At 39.1% G+C, this 24,044-nt stretch overlaps 1 long non-coding RNA gene across 1 annotated transcript; it reads right to left on the bottom strand.

Moving 5' to 3' along the window:
- Positions 1 to 824: 824 nt before the first annotated feature.
- LOC128500893 (uncharacterized) lies at positions 825 to 22,584 on the bottom strand. Its single transcript, XR_008354963.1, has 2 exons — positions 22,508 to 22,584; positions 825 to 906 (listed from the first exon to the last, which is right to left on the bottom strand). It is a non-coding gene; the product is annotated as an uncharacterized LOC128500893 (long non-coding RNA).
- Between the last annotated feature and the right edge of the window lie 1,460 nt (positions 22,585 to 24,044).

The raw sequence follows: 24,044 nt of genomic DNA, 5'->3' as shown, positions 1-24,044 counted from the left end.
ATGGCCTCACATTTGACTCTAGAATACTTTGGTATACAAGGGAGTTCATGGTCAACTCGATGACTGCAAGGTTCCCAGGTCCTGTGGCTGCAAAACAAGCCCAAATCATCACCTATCCACAACTGTGCTTGACAGTAGGTATATGAGGTGTTTGTGCTGATATGCTGTTTTTGTGGCGCTGTGCATTATGGACAAACATCTCCACTTTGGTCTCATCTGTCCAAAGGACATTGTTACAGAAGTCTTGTGGTTTGTTCATACGCAACTTTGCAAACCTAAGCTGTTCTGCCATGATTTTTTTTTATTTTTTTTTTTTAAGGAGAATAGGCTTTCTCGTGTCAACCCTTCCAAACCAACCATACTTGTTCAGTCTTTTTCTAATTAGACTGTCATGAACACATGCTGAGGCCTGCAGAGTCTGAGATGTAATGTTTGGGTTTTTTGCAATTTCTCTGAGCATTGCACGGTCTGACCTTGGGGTGAATTTTACTGGGATGCCCACTCCTGGGAAGATTGGCAACTGTCTCGAATGTTTTCCAATTTTGAATAATCTTTCACTGTAGACTGATAGACTTTAAATTGTTTGGAAATGGCTTTATAACCCTTCCCAGATTGATGGACAGCAACAACTGCTTCTCTAAGATCATTGCTGATGTCTTCCCTCATTGGCATTGTGTTAACACACACCTGAATGCTCCAGACCTGCAAACTTCACCTTTTGTAGAAGTGGTGACGCCTGCTGATGGTCAGTTAATCAAGTGCATTTGATCATGGAATTAGTAAAGGTGTACCTAGTTGTTCACACATGGCTTCTCCATTTTGGCTTTATTTTTGTTGAATAATAATATTATGTAATATGTCATGTGTTGTTGTTCATCTGAGATTGTATTTACCTAATTTTTAGACCTGCTAAGGAACATGATGATTGTTATGTTCGGATATGTTAAACCATATAATTCAAAGAGGATGTACTTTCTTTTTCACATGATTTTATGGATGTTAAACCTACTGTTTAACACCACCTGTTAATGTATCTTTAAACATCCCTAAACAATAATATCTTGATTCAATTTAAATACATGTCAATACAAAAGCTACATGTTTTTTAGTATGACGTTATGCACCTTAACAGTATGTTATATCCCTTTGCATGGATCTCACAGACCAGTGCACCAATTGCAGTGTAAGTAAAGTATTCCACTCTTCTTGCACACAATCATTTTAAAGAACTGTAAATATAAATGATATTTTCTGGTACTGCTGTTCAAATTACAAAACTAAATATTTTGAGCTGATCAAACTTGGCACCCCTTTTTTAAAAGGACACAAGCATTATATTTCACCACTTACTCTAAAGTCCTTAATGAAAGTGAAAAATAATAAAATAAAGATGACAACATGTGTGAGACTTTAACAGCAATTCATGAAAACCCTAAACCATTACCATTAGTATAATGCACTTTGTACATTATTGTCTGTACTCACAAGCCCCCAGACTAGTATAAAAATTAAGACACTTACAGATGTGGATTAAATAGAAAGGGAAGGTCCCTAAAAGACCAAAACAATGTTTATTTGCACCCACAGATGTGGTGCAATTCTCTAAATTGTAGGATTGATGCCAGTTTTGTACACGTCTTTCATAGTGTGTGTTCTGGCACCTGGAAAATGTTTGTGATGGATAAAGTAATTCACCCATAAAGGGCAATTTTTATCTGCATTAAAATTCCACTGACATGAAAATGTTCACAAACGGCTTTGTCTGTGGCATTTTTCCTCTGAGCTCTGGTGGATGTATTATTTGCTGTCATGTTCCATGAAGAATTTCATAATCTCTCACTCTCCCTGTCTGCAGAGTTAAGTATCTAAAATAAAATATATAAAAAAAACATTGTATTCAACCTCAAACAGAGACGTTGTAAACAATACCATGTATTTCATTTTCTCTATTTTCTTGAGATTGTGTTTTTAGCTAATTTTACAAGCATTTCTATTAAAACTTGTCCCAAAATGTTAACTATATTAAAACACTCTGATATATAATCTACCTCATTGATCCAATGGAGTGTATAAGGTTCCCCATACAATGTCATGTTTCAGAGTAAAGATGACCATGATCTCTATATGATACCTGGCAGTTGTATCCGTATCTGTAAAATAATTTTGACTAGCAAATGTGCATGGAAAACATATTCCAATACTTATTCATGTGGCTATGCATATGGATCTTTGACATCACAGGCTTCTCAGATTGTTTTTATGTTGCCATTTGTATCCCACAAGCTTGCGTGGTATCTGAGAAACTTAGTTGATGAAAATATCTCAGAGATTCAAAAGCTGGGTAAACTTGCGCACATCTATGCAATCATATAAGCTTATTCCAGGTCTCAATTGCAAGCTTGAAGGCAAGCACCCAACTGCATTGCGATCATAATTATAAAGGTCAATTTGACATTATAGACACTTGTTGTGGGCTACATTAGGCAGCTCTAATTTCCACTATTTCAGAAATGTTGTTAATTTTATGTCTTGTACATTTCAGATAATGTTTCATCTTCTACATTTGTGCATAATAAAGTTATATATAAGTGAACAAATTGTGGCATGGCTTTTATTTTATCTAAATGTAATTCAAAGTTATGATGTGAGTGAAAGCTATTACACAAGTACTGGTCAATGTTACCTGCTACTTTTCCGCACTTGGATAAGTATTGTAAATCTATTGTCATTCACTGTTTGTTAGCAAAGGACTCGTGAAATGTCCAACCAATATCTATATTTGTGATTAAGCATAGAGAGGAATGCTGTTGGAAAAGATCTTCTCAATAAAGGCCCCCCTCTGGTGACCAACTATTTGGTAAAACCTGGAAGGAAAACCAGAGGCTTCATTTTAGTTTGTCTAACTATGTTAGGCTGTGTGAGAGATTCAGGTATAAAAGTTGCAATTTGTCAGAATCCTAAGCAAAACAAAGGATTGTGGAGCCCATGCACAGACTAAAAACATCAACAAAGTGAAAAGGTTAATTGAAATTGTTGTAATATACTGCCAAAATCTACTGTGATACACTTTCCCTGCCTGGTTCCTCTCTGGTTCCTCAGCTGATGGTCGGTATAAGGAATTAGGGAAACAAGAAATAGGAACAAATGGGGAATGATATGCAATCATCACCCTTGGATGGACACTCAGGAATAAGGTACAGGGGTGACTGGGAGCTATCTCACAATTAGCTTGCAAGTAACTGAATGACACGTACATTTATATTTTATGGTTGCTTTAGAAAAGCATAGCCAGCGCCAGCATGGCTGAGCAGTATAAAGACAAACTAGGAAGCAGTCAGACTTGGGACTGAATCCCAGCAAACACTGCTAATCTTGTCAATTCCTATTGATTTTTACTTTTGTGGTAAACATTAGGGTTCAGACGGTCAAGGATGTGGGGAACTAGACACAAGCGTTTTATCTACTTGCATTTTATATCTGATATGTTTTTTAAGTAAATATTGTTTAATTATTTTATTTCTAGGTAACATGAAGTGGTTCCTGGTATCTGGGATTGGTAGAAATCTGCAAACACTAGTACAATGATAAACTTTACAATCTGACAAATACACATTTTCTTGACATGTAGACAGAGCTGCCACAACACTATCATTAGCCAATGCTTGATAACAGTGGGGCTGAGTCTTACACACAACCTTAGAGGCCTTCTGGAACATAATCTTATTGTTAATCTAGATCCCCAGATACTGCCACAGAGGACAATTTTCTAATTAATGGTGATTTCCATCTATCTTTGGCAGCACAAGTGAGATGATCTGCTTCCCTCTGGGATATGGTAGTAGATTAGGACTATAAGAGAGAGCTCTCCTCCCACATACCCAGTGTTCTTCCTGCCTTACCTGCAGATAGGAGTGAGACCATCATCCTGTTTATTTTTATCCGGCCCCAGGTAGAGCCGATGTGTACTCTCCTGCTACGCGCTCCTGGGTAGGGTGGGTGATTATGTCTTTTAGGGACATCCCATACTTAATGCACATGACACAGGCTCTAACCTTGTTTCTTCTGAATGTCCCCGGGGGGAAAGGTTGGGGTCTGTGGGGTCAGAACCTGGAGCAGGTAGGCTTTAGTGCTAGTCAGCCTGCTGTTGTGGGGCTCTCTGGGCGTAGTGCGCTTCTGCAGCCTGGTGTTTCTGGGTTCCACTACAGCCACAATTTGTCACCATGATCATTGTTTTGCGTGTAGGTCGTTGTTATACTAGGTATGTGATAGGGGGGCCTATTATTTCAGTTACAAAGTAAGGAACAGCGAGGTTATCCTTGATTTATACTTTTAAATGTTATGATATTAAGACGAGACCAAGGACTGTTTAAGATGTCTACACCAGAGAAAGTTCTATATTTCTGTGCTTCACGTTTACAATCCACAACATAACCTCCTGCTTGACTTGGCAAATGGTTCAGTACTAGAAACCACAGCAACCGAAACAAAATACATGGTCCTTAATGGCACAACTTCTCTAACACATCATATAAAATGTTAACTAAGCAAACAACATTTTAAAATTCTCTATGCAGAAGATTATGGTAAAGTACATTTACCGTATGGTTTATGGTGAAGCCAGAAGGGCCCGCCATACCATATAGACTATGTAAGGCTTTGAAATTCACGGGTGTGCCACCGCCAGGTTGTCTCGTATGTTTGCTATGTAGCATGTTTTTCCCCTCCCAGGCTCAATCATGCTTCATTCAGTCACGATGGTTTTTTAACTTGATATAAGTAATTTATTGAAAGTGAATTGTGGGCCGGAAGGTGCATTATGCACTGATGCACCGTATATTGTACGATTCCTCCGCCAAAATAAGTACATTGGCTCCTGTGCAGATATCCCATCATAGATAGATACAAATATATTTACATACATTATATATGGAGGGACCAACAGCAGGATTTCAATGCAAATGTGAAAATAAAATGTGGCCTCATGATTAGTGGATCAATTGACAGAAATATAATATATAGAAACTTAAGATAATTTATATCTGCAGCCAAGATCTGTTTGTGGTGAGTTTTTTTCTTTGCAATATCTATTGTTCCTGAGGATTGTGGTTATTTGTGTATTTCAGAATCGTTGTTGATTGCCAAACTTTTCTTCCCTAAGTTTCTTTCAGTCATAAGGTCCAAGGTCACTCACTAGTATTTGAGTTATAGACATTGGAATTCACAAACATACAGCATATGGCAGGCAACATTTTACATAATTCATTAAGCGACTTAACATAATTTATTTTCCTTCTGGAAATGCACTAAGCCTAGCTTCACTGCAAGGATTTACTACAAAACCCTGATTATATATATATTAAAGAAATATATCTCCATTTTATAAAAACAGCTTCATTACTTCAGCTATACTCAATTGACCCAAGTTTACAACCAAGTAGAATTAAATTGATACCTTAGTAGTATTTACTAAGGTCGACCAAGGGGTAAATACCCAAGTGTGCACTGGAAGTTGCTGCAACCCGGGCATTTTATATATAAAAAGTCTGCAGATACCCGTATTGCATGAATTTATACAAAGTCCAGCTACCTTAATACTCATGGCCAGGGATCAGAAAGGAGTAAATGAACTGGTCCCCAATAGTTAAAATACCCCCTCGACAGCAAAACGAACCTGATGGCGGACATTAGATGAATTTTACCACAGTGTATTTGTCTATATTAATTATGCATGTTTTTTTTTTAAAATTACATATATGATTATAAATTGAATCCCATTTCAATATTTTGCTAAGTTTATTAATATGAGGGAACTTGGTTAACACCATGTCATATTGTGACAAGTCCATATACCGTATTTGTCTGAATATAGGCCGCACTTTCCCCCCCCACTTTAAGTCTTTAAAGTGGGGGTGCGGCCTATATTCGGGGTCTGACGCCCGGGACATGCAGTTATTGCCAATACGGTATTTATATAGCTGGAGAAAATGAGTCGATATTCTTTTCCATACAGGAAGGAAAACCACATATTATTCTAAGAAAGTAAAATCGAAGATAAGGCACAGCACGAGATGTATGCTCCATATACTGTAATCCCCCTTCCTTAGCCTTTTATATGGCAATGGCACTGATCTGTTTGCTTTCCAATTAGAGGAGCAGCCACACACAAACTTGTTTGCCGTTTCCTTCCAATGGTGCAGTGTATCATTCCCATGGAGGAAGGCTAACGGCAGTGCTGGGGTTATACAATTTGTCATCTCTCTATATATAGAGAGATCATGCTGGTAACTCATAATTGTGTAAAGTGCTCCACTAAAAATACTTATCACACCAGCAGCTGACCAAGTGTTTGTCCTCTCTGCCCAATGTCCAGTTTTGATCGGACTCACTGTCCATAGGGAAATAATTATAAAATAAAAAATGTTATGACCTTTAAGGAGAAGTGAAAGAGAGATGAAGAAAGATGTGAGGAAAATAGATGGAGTAGAAACTGTTAAAGGGCCATGGAAAGATAAAGGGCAAATATTTAAGTTCAATAGACAGGGAAGACGTTTAGTGGGATGGAGAGGCAAAAGCAATGTGGTTTTATCTCAACAGATAATGAACAAAATGTGGTCAGTCGTTGTAGCCACGTTAATCAGTTAATAACCTGTTTATATGACATAGAGACAAGTTTGGTCAAGAGTGACCAACATTTAATATCTAGTGTTCCAGCGAGCCCCCAATAGTTGCTAACAGAAGGGTATTTGGGTCTTGCCAGTGTGTAACCCTGAAGAGAAGTCTATGGTTCAGGTACTAGCCCACCAAGAAATGGTCCAGGCAGGCTTTTTAAGGGGCGAAGAGGGCACTGTGGGACATGTTGCTTGTGAAGTCGGAGGTCTGTTTCCTAGGTACTTATTTGGGCCTTTTAACACCTTTTGGTTCCTGGTGTTTTAATAATGATGCTCTATTCTGTTATTGTTAAGGAACAATTTAATATAATTTGAAAAAGAGCAACTCATAGTTATGTGGATTGCAAATACTGTGACTCAGATACGTATGTATAAGGGTTTGATCAAATATATGGGGCTGGTCTAAATATTTCCAAGGCTGCTCTTCATTCCCAGTCTGGCCCTGCTATAGTTGTATGTTTTATACCATTTGTTAAAGAAAAATAATATTCATTCACATAGTAATGTTTTTTTTCCTGAAGAAAAGGTGCAGAAACAGTAAAATACTCTAAAGAGAGAGGTTCTATAATGCACATGGAGATGTTATCTACACAACAGTCACACGGAGTTCAACATATCCAATATTCCTGCTTTTCCTGTACTAAAGCTTTCAAAAATCTAAATCATCTTGACTCTGCTAATATATAGGTCCAAAATAACTGCAGCACAAAACAATAAAGTCATAGAAAAGAAACATTTTTTTAAAAAAATACAGAGCTGTAAACGGCAATATAGGTTAACACAACAAAAACCTATTTGGTTTAATTATTTTTCTAATAAACCTTCTTTGTCTAAGGCCATTGTTGTTAGGCATGTCAGTCATGTGATATTTTGGATGACTTTCCTTGTTCAAACACCACCCTTAGCTAATTCTTTAGCTAAATGAAGACTTTCATTGGTCAAAGTGTCAGGCTGGATGATTAAATATGTCTAATTGTTTTTGATACATCTAGGATTGTGCAGCACATTAGGTAATGTTGATGCCTGATCCCACATACACACAAGACGTGTTTTAATGCATACAGTATGTGTTGCTTATCTGTTGAAAAATTACAGATGTTTATTTAGTCAAAATACAGAAACTGACCAATGTGTTCTAAAGTGCTATAACAGTGCAGCGTAAACATCACATCTTCCCCTGCAGTTTTAGATTACAACCTTGTGTTCTAACATTTCTCCTCCTTTGAAATAAACTTGTACTTTGTTAAATCTCTTTATGTATTTGCATACATGTCATATATCCTATCTCCCTTCTCTCCTCCAAGCTATTGTGATCCTTTAGTCTTTCCTGCTATTTTTATACTGCAAACTAGACTTCGGTGCCAGTGTTCGTCTTTGTGGGGAATTTTTTTTTTGTATTCCATGAATATTCCCCCGTTCCTGTGTTCAGTTCGGGTGAATATTCGTGTACATTCTTCTTGTTCGTTTTTTTCTTTGTTTTCTTGTAGAAGGGGTTAATACGGGGTTAACGTGGTACACACTACGCAGCAGGTACTTCATTGGCTGATGGCAGGCGAGCCCCCTGCTGGCGACCAATAGAGTCGCTCGTACAGACTTTTAAAGTCCTGTTGCCGCAACTTGGCCCCAAGAGTTAAAGGTCTGCCATAAGAACGACTTTATTGGTCGCCGGCAGGGGCCTCCTCTGGCGACCAATAGAGTAGCTCACACGGCCCTTTAACTCCTGACAGCGAACCTATGGATTTCCGCTCCCATTAAACCCTGCGATGCTGTGCAGATTAACGGGATCGGAAATCCGTAGGTTCGTTGTCATGATTCATGAGAATTAATCCTCTAATATTTTCTCCTCTTTCCCTTTAAACGTTAAGGCAGCATCCCTATCTAATAGACATGGAAAACTATCTATGTACTGTACTATTGTCCCTGCTTTGTTTTTATATTTGGCACTCTATGGGACCATGTAATGAGAAACTGGAATGTGTAACACATAGCAAACAGCCACAAAATTTCCTACTATCTATTTATATTTCCTTTTTTGAAAAACAAATAAATACATCATGGTCTTTATAAAAATGAAGAGAGCAAATTGTCTTAAGGGTTAAAGCCATACCGAAAACTTGGACGGCAAATCCACAAAGGAAAATAACTTAGTAAGAAATCCTTAGGGTTGCAAAAGCAGAAGTTTATATTTTTTTTCCATAATTACATTTACTGTCTGGGTTTGTTTTTAAACAACTCTTGAATATCTAGTCTGTGTTTCGCATTATATTTTATATTTCGTTTTTAGCAGCACGGTGGTAAGCCATGCTTCAGTTCAATTATACCATAAGGGTAGGATATAAAAAGGCCTTGGAACCTGGAACACTGGTGCCGTGTTGCTGGGTTGCTTCCATTATTGTTATCTGCTATTTCTATGGCACCAATATGTTTTTCAGTGATGGACAATGAGCTTATACATACGCTGACCAAATTGAGCATGGCTTACCAGTGTGCTTCTAAACCATGGTGTATCATCATTACTAGAGTTTACAAGTGGAAACCTAACACGCAAAGGGTAAGAGAATGAAGAAGAATTACTGATATAATAGACTACCTGTAAAGGTGTCTCTTATTTGGGGTATTACCTAGATAAACCTGGAAGAGTCGGTGCAGAATGTAGACACGTGTCCTCGTGTTCAGTTGGTCTGGTTTCTCTGTAAGGTGAGATGACACCTACGCCATGCTAGGCCAGAGTCAAACTATCAGCCCACCTGCAACCCACAAGTGCGATAAAACATGTATTATAAACCAAGGAGATTTAATTATAGGGTGTTACAAATATGTCCCGGCCTTTCCAAACCCACACTCTCCAAAACTCTGCTTTACCTCTCGTCTCTCACCTTTTTGTCAATTACAATTTACTGTATTTTGCCTGTAAGAGGCTCGTGTTTGAAATGAAGAGTTTAGAGATCCGAAACATCCCCCCACACCCCGTACTGAAATTCAGAATAAGAATTAAGAGTGGGCACTCAAGGAATCTGGTTCACATATTACCTGACACAAAAACAAAAGTACAATCTTGAATAAATAAAGCACAGCTTTCCGCGTGGGATCTATTTTCCTGTTTATGTGATTCTCTCTTTTAATTAAAGCAAAGCACTATTTAATGACAGCACTTTGCCGAAGCCAAGTAATAAGTGGCGGCATCAGTACAGCCACAATACAGATGTGAATCTGAAACAGGAAAACGTGTCTTTATTTTTTTTATATATTTGTTTTTGTAGCTTATATCCCAGACTTATTTTACCTTACTCTTAGTTAATATAAACTGTCTCAGTTACTCTAAATGTTTACATTAGCTTGGCTCAGAGAACTGTTTACTTGGTGAGATGTATTGGGGGATTGATGGGTTCTTTATGCATTGGAAATCTTAAACTGTTAGTAGATATAATGGGTGATACATTTCATTTAAAGAGATCTTCTGGCACAAAGCAGGGGCGTTCTTTTGGTTTCAATGTAACTGATTTACGTTTAAAACTTTAGAAGTTTAGTTATCTCTCTATGCAGAGTAGGGAAGGGGTCTGCAGAAGGATAAGAAGACTTTTTTTTAAACAAAGACACGAAAAAGTATAAAAACCTTTGAAATAGCTGAATCTGGTTATTCATCTTCATGAAAAACAAAAAGTAAATGAATTTACCATCCTGCTATTCGCTTTGGCTTTCAGTATTTAAAAATGAAGCAAGGAATAAAATTTCTTTCCTCTAACCTTATCTGCTGTCCCTTGGCTATTGCTTTTCTCACTTAAGTTTCAGTCATTAAATCGCTCTCCCCAGTTCCTTGGCTGAAGCTAGCATTTCTGGTATTTTTCTTTAGCCTAATTTATTATTATTATTTTTAAATACTAGCATTTTATGAGAAATCCAGTATCTTGCGTCCTTCAGTGTAGCGCATTCTCCTAGCACCTATTGTAGAAAGTTTTGTTCTTGGAAAAGGCACGCTGAGCACTAGAGCCAAATACCAATAGTTTATATGGTAGTAATTAATCTCTGCCTTCGTAGTTTGAGAATGTGCGACTTACTTACAGCAACTAACAGCGGGAAACAAAGAGATCATAATACAGGAAGAGGTGACGGTGAAAAAAAGTTGAGAGGAAAACATAAACTTGTTTACATAGAAAAGGGGCATGGAACTAGGCTGAAATGAAAATAAAGATATATATATATATATATATAGAGAGATGAGAATCAGTTATATCAAATAGGTATTTGGAAAAGCTGATGTCGAAGACCTCTTTGGAGTTCAATGGATCACCAGATGTCATAGCTGCGGGTACCGGATTAGGTGGGAGACTCTGTGCGGGGGCAGGTTTAGGCTTCTTTTAGGTGGCAATACAAAACAAAGATGAGGCCTTTAATTAAGAGCCAAAGGGCTTGAACCGGGTTAGGCCAGTGTTCTACTCCCTGCTGATTGCCCCCAAATGTTTATTGCTACCCAATAAAGTCCTTTCGGGTATGAATTTTGGTGGAGGTATTTGGATTGTGTTCCGTTTGGCAGTCTTGTTCGCTGCAGTGTTGGATCGTTTTCTCTGCAGCTTCGGTTTGTATTGCTTTTGGCTTGGATGCCAGATCCTAAGTCTGCTGACTGGTAAAGCCTGCACCCCCCACCCCCCCTGCATTTGGAGTAGCATATATTGTTCTTCATAGATTACTACAGTTTGGTGTTTTTCTAGTTTGTTTTTTGCTTATAGTCTTTTAATGTTAGAGCAAGTTTGTATGTGTATAGTGTTGGAGTGTGTATAATATATATATATATATACACCGTATTGGCCCGAATATAGGCCGCACTTTTTCCCCCCACTTTAAAGTGGGGGTGCAGCCTATATTCGGGGTCTAGCGCCCGACACCCGGGACATGCAGTCCCGGGCGCCGGGCAGGCAGCGGGGTTAGGATACAGATCCCCCGCAGCGGTGCAGGGGACCTGTATCCTACTGTCTGATACGCTCAGACAGCCTCCCCTGCCAGCACTTCCCACGGGGGAGTGCTGGCACGGGAGGTTGTCTAAGCGCATCGCATGGACGTTCACCAGCAGCGGCGATGCGCCGCTGCCGGTGAACGTCCGCATGATGCATTTTACATCCCCCCCCCGACTTACCAGAGCAGACTCCCGGGTGTCTTGCAGGGCCGGCGGAAGACATCTACGCAATACGCGTATACAACTTCCGGTGCCGGCACTTCCGCTGAGTGCTGGCACCGGGAGTTGTATACACGATGTGCATAGATGTGCCCCTCCGGCCCCGCAAGACACCCGGGAGTCTGCTCTGGTAAGTCGGGGGGGGGAAAGAGTGGCAGCATATCTCGGGGGGGAAGACAGAGTGGCAGCATAGGTTGGGGGGGACAGAGTGGCAGCATATCTCTGGGGGGAGGACAGAGTGGCAGCATATCTCGGGGGGGGACAGAGTGGCAGCATATCTCTGGGGGGGGAGAGGACAGAGTGGCAGCATGTTTATTTGGTGCTTTTTTAAAGAAAAAAAACTTTTTCTTTAAAAAAGCACCAAACTTTTAGGGTGCGGCCTATATACGGGGGCGGCCTATATCCGAGCCAATACGGTATATATATAGTGTTAGTCTATGGATAGTGTTAGTCAGTGAGTCTGTGTATACATATGTATACACATATATGTATGGTGTTAGTCCATATGTATGGTGTTAGTCTATGTGTGTTAGTGCATGTTGATGGCTGGTGTCTGCATGTGTGTAAGAGTTGTGTGTACCCAAACGCCTCAACCTTTTTTTCTCCGATATGTTTGTTTAGCTATCGTTCCCTTTTTTCATTGTTACTGCATCCATACGAATCTACACCTGAATCCCCCCAGTTGTGAGAGCAAGGTCATGAGATGCCCCCTCCCCGCCCATTTCCCTGTTAAATGAGGGTCTTTCCTGTGATGTCAGTGAAAACTCCCAGTGATGTCAGGACCGCCGCCTACATCAGCGGGACCACTCAATGACATTAGTGGGCAGTCCTGGCCTCATCGCGCAAGGGTAGAGTCCTGGTTTAAATTTGTTTAAAATACACCAAAATACATTAAATGCCTTATATGTAAGAATCCTTGTGGCAATTATAGCCCAAATATTAGACACCATACGTTGCTGTTTCAAAGTATTTTTTTCTCGTTATTTTCACAGCTAGTATATGGTTGTGTAAAGGGAATGATAAATACATAAAACAACAAAGAACCCACAAAGTGCATATTTATGGAAAGTAGACAACCTGGGATGTTTCACATTTTCACTCTTATTCAACCAGCAGCCAATAACATGTAAAACATCAGGGAAACTGGGGTGTGACCGCACGATACCGTGTGCTCTGATATGTTTACAGCATACTGCCTTGTGTATCTAGCTGATGGCCACACGCTTCTGGCCAAAATCAATCAAGGGCAGTACATGGGATGCCACTTAATGCTTAGATAGAATACAGGTAGTTGGCTGCTGCCATTCACCTTGATAACAATGGGAGTTTTAATGAACATTTGCAAGAAGCATTCCGACATATGTCTAAGTCTAATTTTCTAAAACCATAACTAAAGAATGCCCGCGCCAGTTTGCATCCAGTAAAATGCACTGAAATCAATGTAAAATTGACTCCAATATACATTTAACATGAAAATAGGGCTGAATGGCTCCTTCGCAAAACTCCATATGTGGCAAACAAGCGAACGATATACACTATATGGACAAAAGTATTGGGACACACCTCTTAATTATTGAATTCAGGTGTTTCAGACCCATTGCCACAGGTGTATATAAAAGCACCAAGCCACGCAGTCTGCATTTACAAACATTTGTGAAAAATGGGTCGTTCTGAGGTGGTACTGTGATAGGATACTACCTTTGCAAAAAGTCAGTTCATGAAATTTTATCCCTGCTAAATATTCAACTGTAAGTGGAAGCATTAAGAAATAGCAGCAACGCGGCCAACGAAGCAGGAGACCACAGAGTGGGGTCATCGAGTGCTGAGGCGCACGGTGCCTAAAAGTTGCCAGCTCTCTGCTGATTCCATAGCTGAAGAGTTCCAAACTTCCACTGGCATTATGGCTGTTTTTCAGGGGTTGGGCCACTTACTTCCAGTAAAATTATATCGTAACGCTTCAGCATACCAAGACATTTTGGACACTGCAGGGGCTTACAGCTGTGTGGGAACAGTTTGAGGAAGGGCCTTTTCTATTCCAGCATGACTTCCCCCAGAGCATAAAGAAAGGCCCATAAAGACATGGTTGGATGAGTTTGGTGTGAAAGAACCCTGACTTTAATCCCATCGAACACCTTTGGGATGAACTGGAATGGAGATTGAGAGCCAGGCCTTCTTCTCCAACACCAGTGCCTGACCTCACAAATGCTCTACTGAATGAATGCACAAAAAAAGCCTTCCCAGATGAGTGGAAGCTGTTATAGCTGCAAATGGGGTCCAACTACATATTAATGTCTATATATTTAGAGTGCAATGTCATAAAACATGTTGGTGTAATGGTGAGGTGTCCCAATACTTTTGTCTGTATAGTGTATATAGTATTAGTATATACCTGTCATGTTTTAAGATATCTGACATATGAGAGCACATTACAGTTTCTGTTAATTTACTTTTCTTATTTTTGTAGTATTGGCTTCCTTATGGAAATTAAGACTAAACTCTTAGCGTTCCAAATAAAACAATTGCATATCTTTCCAATCATAACAGACTGGCTGCATACACAGGAGAAAATGTATATATTTCACTTTTTTTTTTACTAACAGTAATTTTAAGGGAAATGTAACCATTATCTGCCAATTCACACAAATAGGGGCGTTTTAGAATCTCATAAAACATGTGTTTTCTCAAAGTGAAATACAGACTTTACCGTGGTTTATGGCTATACATTGGTTTCCATACCACCATTCAATTGGCCAAATGTGGTTGGAAAACTGGAAATACAAATGAAAATATAACCAAGCAACAATGCAATAAAGAAATGGCAGTAACACAAGATAAAGCCACAGAACAATAAAATGTCAAGGGCCAGCCCTGTTCAGCATGTGTCAGAATGGATGTGCTGTTCACATGTTAACGAATTTCTTCTTAAATTTTGACACTCTAGACAGTAATTTATTGCACCAAAAATACCACCCTCTTTCTCTTATTCATATAAATATTTAGAGAATGACTAGTATAGTTCAAGCATAATGCAGCTTTACTTGGAACAAATCACACAATTGGGAGATCAGACTCCAGAGAGCTCAATAGTCACGGCTTGTAACCAGATCATGACATTCTCCATAGTGCATAAAGCTGAGTACCAGGATGACACCAGGAGCTCAGAATACTTACTGTGGCCTACAACTGTGAAAGCCACAATAATAGGTTTAGTACCCATAGAGATGGAAATACTGGGTCCTCAGGCCTTATGGTTGAGGAGGCGAGAAGCATGCCACTGGACACCTGACTGACCCTTTGTTGCGCTTTTTTTTTCTTCACTGAACCGGCCTTTTGGCTTGCAGGTAGTGGGTGCATTTTAAGAATATCACCCATGGGCTGGGGACAAGTTTCACTCTTTATCCCTATAGTGGTGGACCTTAAAAAAAAAAAAAAAGCCTTCATTCCGTCCCTGCAAGTATAGCAAGAGTGTTCCTACATCACAACTCAGATAAAGTATCTTTCTAAGGGTTTTTTTTGGATATACATGTATTATCATGTGCTTTGATACGTGTTTTGTTTACAGTCAATGGCAAAAAATCTGGTAACATTTTAGTTGGACGACGTAACACTGCATCCCTAGATTTAATAACCTTACACATCATATACTTAACTATTACTTTTTTGGTATGTAGTGTAAAGCGCTAGATAATTCAGCAATGTTTCGCCTAGTATTTTTCAACTAATATATGTAATGACAAATTTCAATAATAAAAATAAAATCCATTTTCAAGTCCATATCTTGAAATACAAGATTATTTTATATATAATTTTGAATTTGTGTTAATTCACAAACAGCTGTCCTGCATTAAAAAACCCTCTGAGGACTATATTATATACATTTAATTATAAAAAATATTGTTTTACATTAGTCACTATGGCCTATGGCTTTGCGTGGAATAAACATTGTGATTGAGTAACTTGACTCCTACGTTTGACTTGTCTAGATTAATTTGAAATGCTTCAGGTATTCTGATTCTAACTTGGGCATCAGTTTCCAGAATACCAGCAGGTCATTCCTTCCTTAACCTTATTATCAGAAATTATTCACTTACCCTTTGAGGTTCACTGTTTGTACAGGAAAATATCAGTTCATTTAGTAAGTGCTTATAGGGAAGTTGAACAGCAGTGCTGAAAAGTAAAATTCTCATTTGCAGAGAGAATCAATATATATATCACTGACATCAGAAACCCGAAACTAAGAGGATTATGCTTAAAAGTGCGTTACTACCACGATGGTAATGGACTCTACTATTCCAGTCCCGCAGAGAGTACCATATTTCCAAACGTTATCGGTTCCAGACTAGATATACTGCTAAACCTGGCTATGAACTACAGAGCAGCGCTGCAAACTGTCAGCTGGGGCCCGCGCAGAAGCCGTTAGGGGAAGTTGTGAAATAATATACATTCTCCTACAACTTTTTCCTTTGTGTTTTACTTCTTACCCAAGCAGTATTAACAACTACACTGTATTTATTTATTTTCTTTATAGACCCATTTGTTCTGTAGAGTGAAGCACATATTAACTTTCTTCACTTTAAGTTCATGACATCAAAAGTGCCAGCATATAAATACATATATAACACATATATATATATATTATAATATAACAAAATTAACAAAATTATAAAGTTGTAAGATACTGCAGTGAAGGTTTTCACTTGACAACAATAGTTCCTCAGGGGACGGAGTTCTTTCAGTGGTGGGAGCAAGAAATATCTAGATAGTAAGGATGGTATTCAATAAGGCATGAGACAGGCAGCACAAGTTTTTCATCCAGGTCACAAGCAGAAGGTAAGCGTACACAGATTGAAACATTGCCAAATAATTAATTAACATAACAAAGAATATAAGCTCAACCTAGAAAGTGCGTGTGGGTGTGCGTTAGTCTGCGTCTGCTCAAACACACTATACCCAGATAAAGCCATCAGAACCGTATGCACACCCAAATCAACAAAAAACGAATATTGGTCCAGATATCTATATCTACATGTGCGGGGTGGCTACTTAGAGACAGTGGATCATCACAGACCAAGGCACTTGCTCACCCTCATCCTTATGCCAAACCAGGCTTCTGACTCAAACCCCCTGCCCAACCAGGCCTAATGGCTTGTGAAAGATCAGCAGCAGCAATGGTTTGCCAAGTTAGCTAGCAGGTGATTAGAAATGTAGGTGAAGCTTTGGATGAATTTCTAATTCTGATGAACATTTGGCTGTGAAATATTGTGATAAAATTAAATGTATTGCTATTTACAATCACTAATTTGTGATTCATTTTATCATTGTGAAACATCAAATACTTAACAACATAAACAAGAATTCTCAGAGATGAAAAACACAAGCGATGGGTCAAGTTAACAGCTTGTGAAAATTAGATTTAATGGAAAAAGAGCCATTTTAGATGATGTAAAAGTAATCTGGGCAACATAACCAAGTTTATAAAGATATGTGTACAGCCAATAATATAAAACGGTACCTCTTAGATATTAAAACCACTTGTGCATCTGTAAGTGCTGTACTATTATGCACCAAGAAACAACAAACATAATGCAAGCATATGATGCAAAACTTAGCATATACAAGCAACAGTAACCATGGTAACAACAGCAAGTTAAATGATTCCAGAGGTGCATAAAATGTGGTGTTGTGGCAGGAAAAACATAGGAATGCAGGTGAAAAATTGGGCTGAGAGGAAAGGGTTTCAACAACAAGTCCAAGGACTGAAGGGCAGTTAAGATGCGGCTGGGGGTTGAAATATTATTATGAATTTATTTTTGGAAGCTCAAGGTGCCGTGCTTTGCTATCAAATGAAGATAGTTGAGGTTAATGTGTGCCAGCTGCCAGGCCTATATTAAGAAAAATTCTCACTGCACGCATACCTGCCAACATTTGCTGGGACAGTCCCGTTTCTTGTGGTTCTGTTCTGTCAAATTGAGGTGTGTGCTGGCATAAGAATACTGCCAATGCACAATGTATTACACTATGCACAGGCAGCATTTCATTTAAGCTGTGAATGTCTGAGAGACACATACACAACCTAAACGCTGGTAAATCAGCCCCAGACACCTGGAACAGAAGGAGTGGCCCTGGAAAAAGGTGAAGTTGTGCAGCGCTGCATAAATCCGACTACTGTAGGCTCTGCCCCTTTATGTCCCAGGACATCTGGAGCAAAAGTTGCACCCTCAATGGTCCGTGGCTACGCAGCCCCATACGCGACAAACTGCGATGCACGTCGCGTTCTGAGACCTTTCTATCAGAACCAGCATTAAGTTTTTCAGCAATTTGAGCTACAGTAGCTTGTCTGTTGGATTTGACCACACCGGCCAGCCTTCACCCACAACGTGCATCAATGAGCCTTGGCCGCCCATGACTCTGTTGCCGCTTTAACTTCCTTGGACCGTTTTTAATAGGTACTGATTACTGCAAACCACCCTACAAGAGTTGGAGATGCTCTGAACCAGTAGTCAAGCCATCACAATTTAGCCTTTGTTAGAGTCGCTCAAATCCTTACGCTTGCCCCTTTTTCCAGCTTCTGACACATCAACTTGGAGAACAAATGTTCACTGGCTGCCTACTACTGACAGACGCCATGATAAAGAGATTATCAGTGTTATTCTCTTCACCTGTCAGTGCTCATAATGTTATGGCTGATCAGAGTATATATACCCCTATACAAGATGTGCACATCATCTGTGCACAAAATCGCACAGAACATCTTACTGGAGTTGTACATGGTCACTATATATAAAGAATTATATATATAATAGCCTTATCGCTTTCTTGAGCCAGAAAATACTAGCTGATCAGACAAAATATTGATTCCAAATGACCAGAAATGTAAGCCTGGAAAAATCAGTGTTGCAAAATATCCCCAGATTCCTGAGCAAGTTCTCCATCAGTGTGTTAAAGTGTTAAATTGCAATTTTAGCCATCTTTGCTCTGTGAGTGGTGTGAAAAGTGTGTGTGTGATAATGAATTTCCACACTGACATTTGCCAATAGAGAGATTAAAATGCCTTATCACAGTACGCTAAAGGTCGGATAAAGACATTATGCATCCTTCTGACACATCAGCTGCTGTGTTCTGCAACTCTCATCCATGACCTGCCTATGAGTGTTGGTAGTTAGAGTTTGCTGAGTGCCCTTCATATTTATTAGAAAATTCAAGAATATAAACAAGTAATACAACCCACCGAACCCATTAATCAAAGAAAGATCTCCTGGGTTGGAGTTGTAGATTAAACGTATAATAGAAAGCAATTTGATTCAAACTATACATAACTTAACTAGAAACTATACACAGAATGTATTCCCTCACGGTGACACTTTAGCTATCAACGACACTTTAATGCATATTAAACCTTCCTTTAAATTTAGTTGTCGTCCCCATTCCAAGCACATTGATTTCCCATTGACTTAGCGATACTAAAGAATCCATGAAGGCACAATTAGGATTATGTATAAATAGTTAATTTTGGGGGAGAGGGGTTGTTTCCCCCCCAGACTTACTGCTCTGGAATGTGCTATGGGTTCTACTAGCTCAGTCCACTAGGTATTTGCACAAAGTCCAGCATTTAATAAATAGCTTATGTTATTGTATCCAGAGTTGTAAAACTGCTGTTGCACGAGTGGCAGCCCTGCCTTTATTGCGCTTCTATTATTTTACCAAAGAATACTGCAGGTTTACATATCCAAGAATCACGTTTTATGCCACAAAAACACAATAATACATTTTTTTTTCGCTGTTTTAATTCTATCCTATTAATTGGCTGGTTTGCTTCATGTTACGTTCATCTGGAGTTCTATTAAGAAAATCCTGTGTCAGCCAAAAAATGAGCTTTGGGCTTGTTTCTGCCTTATTGTGTAGAGGTGATGGGACCAACAGAGCTAGGTTGTTTTTCCTGAATTGATTCCAACGGAATTCTAGTCTTAGAACAGCAACTGATTGAAAATCTACTATAACAACCACTTTTTATTGACTTTTCAGCCACACCTCAATGGTTGTGAAGGAGTTAAACTAACCACTAAGTTAAAACGTATTTCTCTTGGCTTTGCACTGAGTATTGTCCCAGTTGTTTTTTTTTTTTTTTTTTTATTAATTTGACCCCTAAGCCCTTAGCCCTTAAAATCCACCAACAAAAACAAAGTGATACATATATTTGGTAAAATGATCTGTTAAAGCAATATTGTTAAATAAAGCTTACACCGTCATGTTTTTAACATCAGTTTAATAATGTTTAGATTAATTTAGTAACCTATCCCAAAATGATTTCAATATATGTTAGACAAACCAGCCACTTGTGAGCTAAATCTTTCTTTTTGTAAATTACCTTTGAAGTAAAGGAAATAAATAGTAGTAGAAATATGCGATGGAGCCCTCTTTTGTACATTATTTTATAAATAGGGCTATCATCATCATCACTAAAAAAGCCTGAGGTTCTTCGCACTCTGTGTGCCAATTAGAGAAATGGTGACACATGCTTCAAAGTGTAGGCCACAGTCTTCATCTTCTGGGGCAAATGAAGGGCCAGGTCTTCTTGGGTGCCCCCGAAGGAGGGACCCACTGAAGACTTGAAGGGGGGGATGGCGTCCAAAAGGTAAAGCCCACCCACCACGTCAAAAGCCTGGTTCCATTGTGGTGTTTTTAAGTTAACCAAAAATCTGTGCCGAAATTCAAATCAAAACACAAATGCACAAAACAAATTATAAAGCATGCAAAGTAAAACATGTGGATCGCCCTTTCTGGCCCTAGCCCATGGCCGGTGTCATAAAAATTCTCCTCCACTCAAAATGCTATACAGTAGACTTGTACATTCGTATGCGGATGAACTCTATTGGTAACTTGTATGGACCTTTAACTCCTGGCTCGGGGAGACCAGTGGTCTCCCCAGGCCTACTATTGGTGTCAGGAGTTAAAGGTCCGTACATGTTTCGGGCAAACTCTATTGGTCGCTCGTACGGACCATTAACTCCTGGAGTGGGGAGACCCTGGCCAAGTTCCGCCATCAGGAGTTAAAGGTCCATACGAGCGACTCTATTGGTTGCTTAGAGGGAGCTCCTCTACCAGAGGACACCTCTGTGCTAGTGCCCTAGCAGATCAAGCCAGGGTGCTACCTCAGGCTTCAAAGAACCCACTCGACCTTAAGGCCAGAGGACCAAGCATTCTCCTCTCACAAGTACTCACTTGATCTTAGCCAAAAGTGCTTTCATATTATAAACTTCTCGTAATTTATGATTTTCAAAGCTTTTCTTCTTTTCCTCATTTTACTTACTGTTGTCAAACTATATTTCACCTTATCTGTGACAGCTTTATAAAATCTAAGGGAGGCTTGAAATGTCAACCTTAAATGAGCACTCCCCCTCGCTCTCAGTTTTTAGTGAGAATTTTAGAATGCTTCAGAATTGTGTGTGCTGTATTGTGAGGCACTGGACTTAAAGCTTTATGAACACATAATTAATTTTGGACTAAATTTCCATTACAAATAGGATTTTATTTTGTTCATAACATTTGATTGCATTAGCAAAATTGGCTGACATTTTGGAGTTAAGATTTTTCCAGTTCCGATTTGCAATGTGTACAAAACTGGCATATTTCATAAACATTTGTTCGGTCAATTGTGAGTACCAAAAAGCTGAAAAATATTTGGGTAAAAACATTTAGTTGCAAAGGTGCCCAGACCAGTTGTCCAAAAGTCCTCACAACTGGCAGAGAGAGGCTGCAATAAAAGCCCATTTCATTTATCATTTGATTCAGATATATTTATTTGGGTTGTAGTAAGATGGTTTTTGGGCAATGAATTTCCATCCATTCGGTTCAGATGAATTTGCTCAATTATAAGATGACCCTGATTATGACGACCCCCCCAAAATTTGAATATTAATTTAGGAAAAAAGAAAAAGCCTGAATATAAGACTACCCTATATGAAAAAAAAGTTTGACTAGTAAATATTAATTCACATGTAAGCTATTATTTTTCAGATTTAATAAAAAACTATGATTGAGAAAAATGATTTTTTTAAATTTCCTTTTTATTTATGCATGTCTGCCCTCCAGATATGCCTTATACCCCCTGATATGCCACTCTGCCCACAGATATGCCTTTTAACCCCCTATATGCCATTCTGCCTCCCTGATATCCCTCTTAACCCCCTACATGCCACTCTGCCTCCAGAAAACCATTATACCCTCATGCCACTCTTACCCCCCACATGCCCGGACTTACCGATTACACTCCCTGATGTCTAGTGGAGCAGCCGGTGGAGGTCTGTGCGATGTGCGCAGACAACCTCCCCTGCTGCTTGCTGATACTTCCCCCGGGACTTCTATGACCCAGAGGAAGTGCTGGCAGTAGCGGAGGATGTCTGTGCGCATCCCAAATGTTTGCGGGATGCGCACAGACACCTTCACTGCTGCCGGCACTTCCGCCGGGGCTTCTATGACGGAGCAACGGAGTGACATGACCTCTATATAAGACAACCTTGAATATAAGATGAGGAATAGCTTTCAGAGCATTTGCTTTTATTTTGCATTTTTGTTCCCCTAGAAAAAACCCTGCGGACAGCCATGGTGCTAGCTTCCTAGAAATAATGGAATGTGGTGTTGTTCATCTGATGTTGTATTTACCTAATTTTTAGACCTGTTAAGGAACAGATGATTGTTATGTCCTGATACGTAAAACCATAAAATTCAAAGAGGGTGTTCTTTTTTTCACACGACTGTACGTGTGTAGCATATAGAACCATCTGGTTTGTATTATTACGCATAACAATAATATAGAGAGGAAAATATTTAACGGAAAGGCACTGATGAGTTTTGACAAATACAGAAAGCCCTTAGGGGGGGAAAAAAATTCAAGCACATTTAACATGCATAAAGGGCCTGGACCCAAGTCTTGGGGCTAACCAACTCCAGACAGTAACATAGCATTCATATCATTATTAGCTTTAGTATCATTTGTGATGTTGGGTGTGTTTAATCTGTGGAGTATAGCTTTACACTTAACAAAATACAAATGTAATGAAGAAATGAGAACACGAAACAATAACTGCATCATATAACAGAAACATGGGATTACGATTGTGTTTGAAAAAAAAAGGGAACAATGAAAGTTCTTACCCACAAGACAGCTGTCTGGGGCACATGACTAAACTGCCGGCCCTGGCACAGATCAAGTCATAGGGTTTTGCATGCTGGCTGGGGTCCTCATACTGTAAATTGAAGCATGGGGTGGGTGGACATAATTTGGTATCATGTTAGGGGGGGGATCACACATGACCAGCCGTGTCTGCCCTTACCTGGCTTCCAACTAATTTGCATTTTATTTTTCCAACATGACATTGTCTTTATGAGCTTTGGGTTGGTGGGTTGATTCATGTTAACGGCACTTCTGAGATCATTTTTTTCTTTAGCTGGACTGGATAATTGGTAAGGGTCATAAATAAAATGCAGTCATTAATGCAGCCAGTTTAGGAATATGTCATTCAACATCCACTTAGGAAAATACTCTTGTTTTTTAGTGGGATGGAATTGTGTGCGTAGAAAGGACAGTATAATGATGGTTTATGACATTAAACAGCAGTGCAAACAATCATAAAATTCCAAAACTCCTTTTGCGTAAACACGTTTAGGAAATATAACAAACTCCATGAATAGATGACTTAATCTGTTTATATCAGTTTCTATGAGATGAGCAGTAGAAAGCCTAGAAAGCCCTTAAATAACAGTTCCAGGGGGAACTGGAATGAGAGAAAGGGACCTTGTACACAAATAAAAAAGTTAACTAGTTCACTAGTCGGCATATGCTTTTGTACAACAAACATTTAATGCAACACAAGATATGGCTCCTTATTAACATACCACCATAACATGTGGGAGAAACATGTAACATAGCTGAGCGTTAGTACATATACAATGTATCAAATGAAAGCACCGAGGATCCTTTAATGTTTCAGCGAGACATGGGATTGTGTTTTGGATACAGAATTAAATGACATGTACAGTATAATATGATGACTTTTTAATGTAATTGTGGAACCATGTGTCAGACATGTTTGTCATGGGCCCAAAAATTTATTGGAAACATCCAAAATGAATACTTTTAGAGAAAGAAAATCTAAATGTTTGATACATTTGAAGGCGATTTTCACTTAAGCACCTAAAAAGCATTTTTTTGG

Source organism: Spea bombifrons, chromosome 6 (genome assembly GCF_027358695.1).
Source record: "Spea bombifrons isolate aSpeBom1 chromosome 6, aSpeBom1.2.pri, whole genome shotgun sequence".
In the NCBI taxonomy this organism is placed as follows: Eukaryota; Metazoa; Chordata; class Amphibia; order Anura; family Pelobatidae; genus Spea; species Spea bombifrons.
The sequence above is the reverse complement of the archived record's forward strand: the minus strand, read 5'-3'. Positions and strand labels throughout refer to the sequence as shown.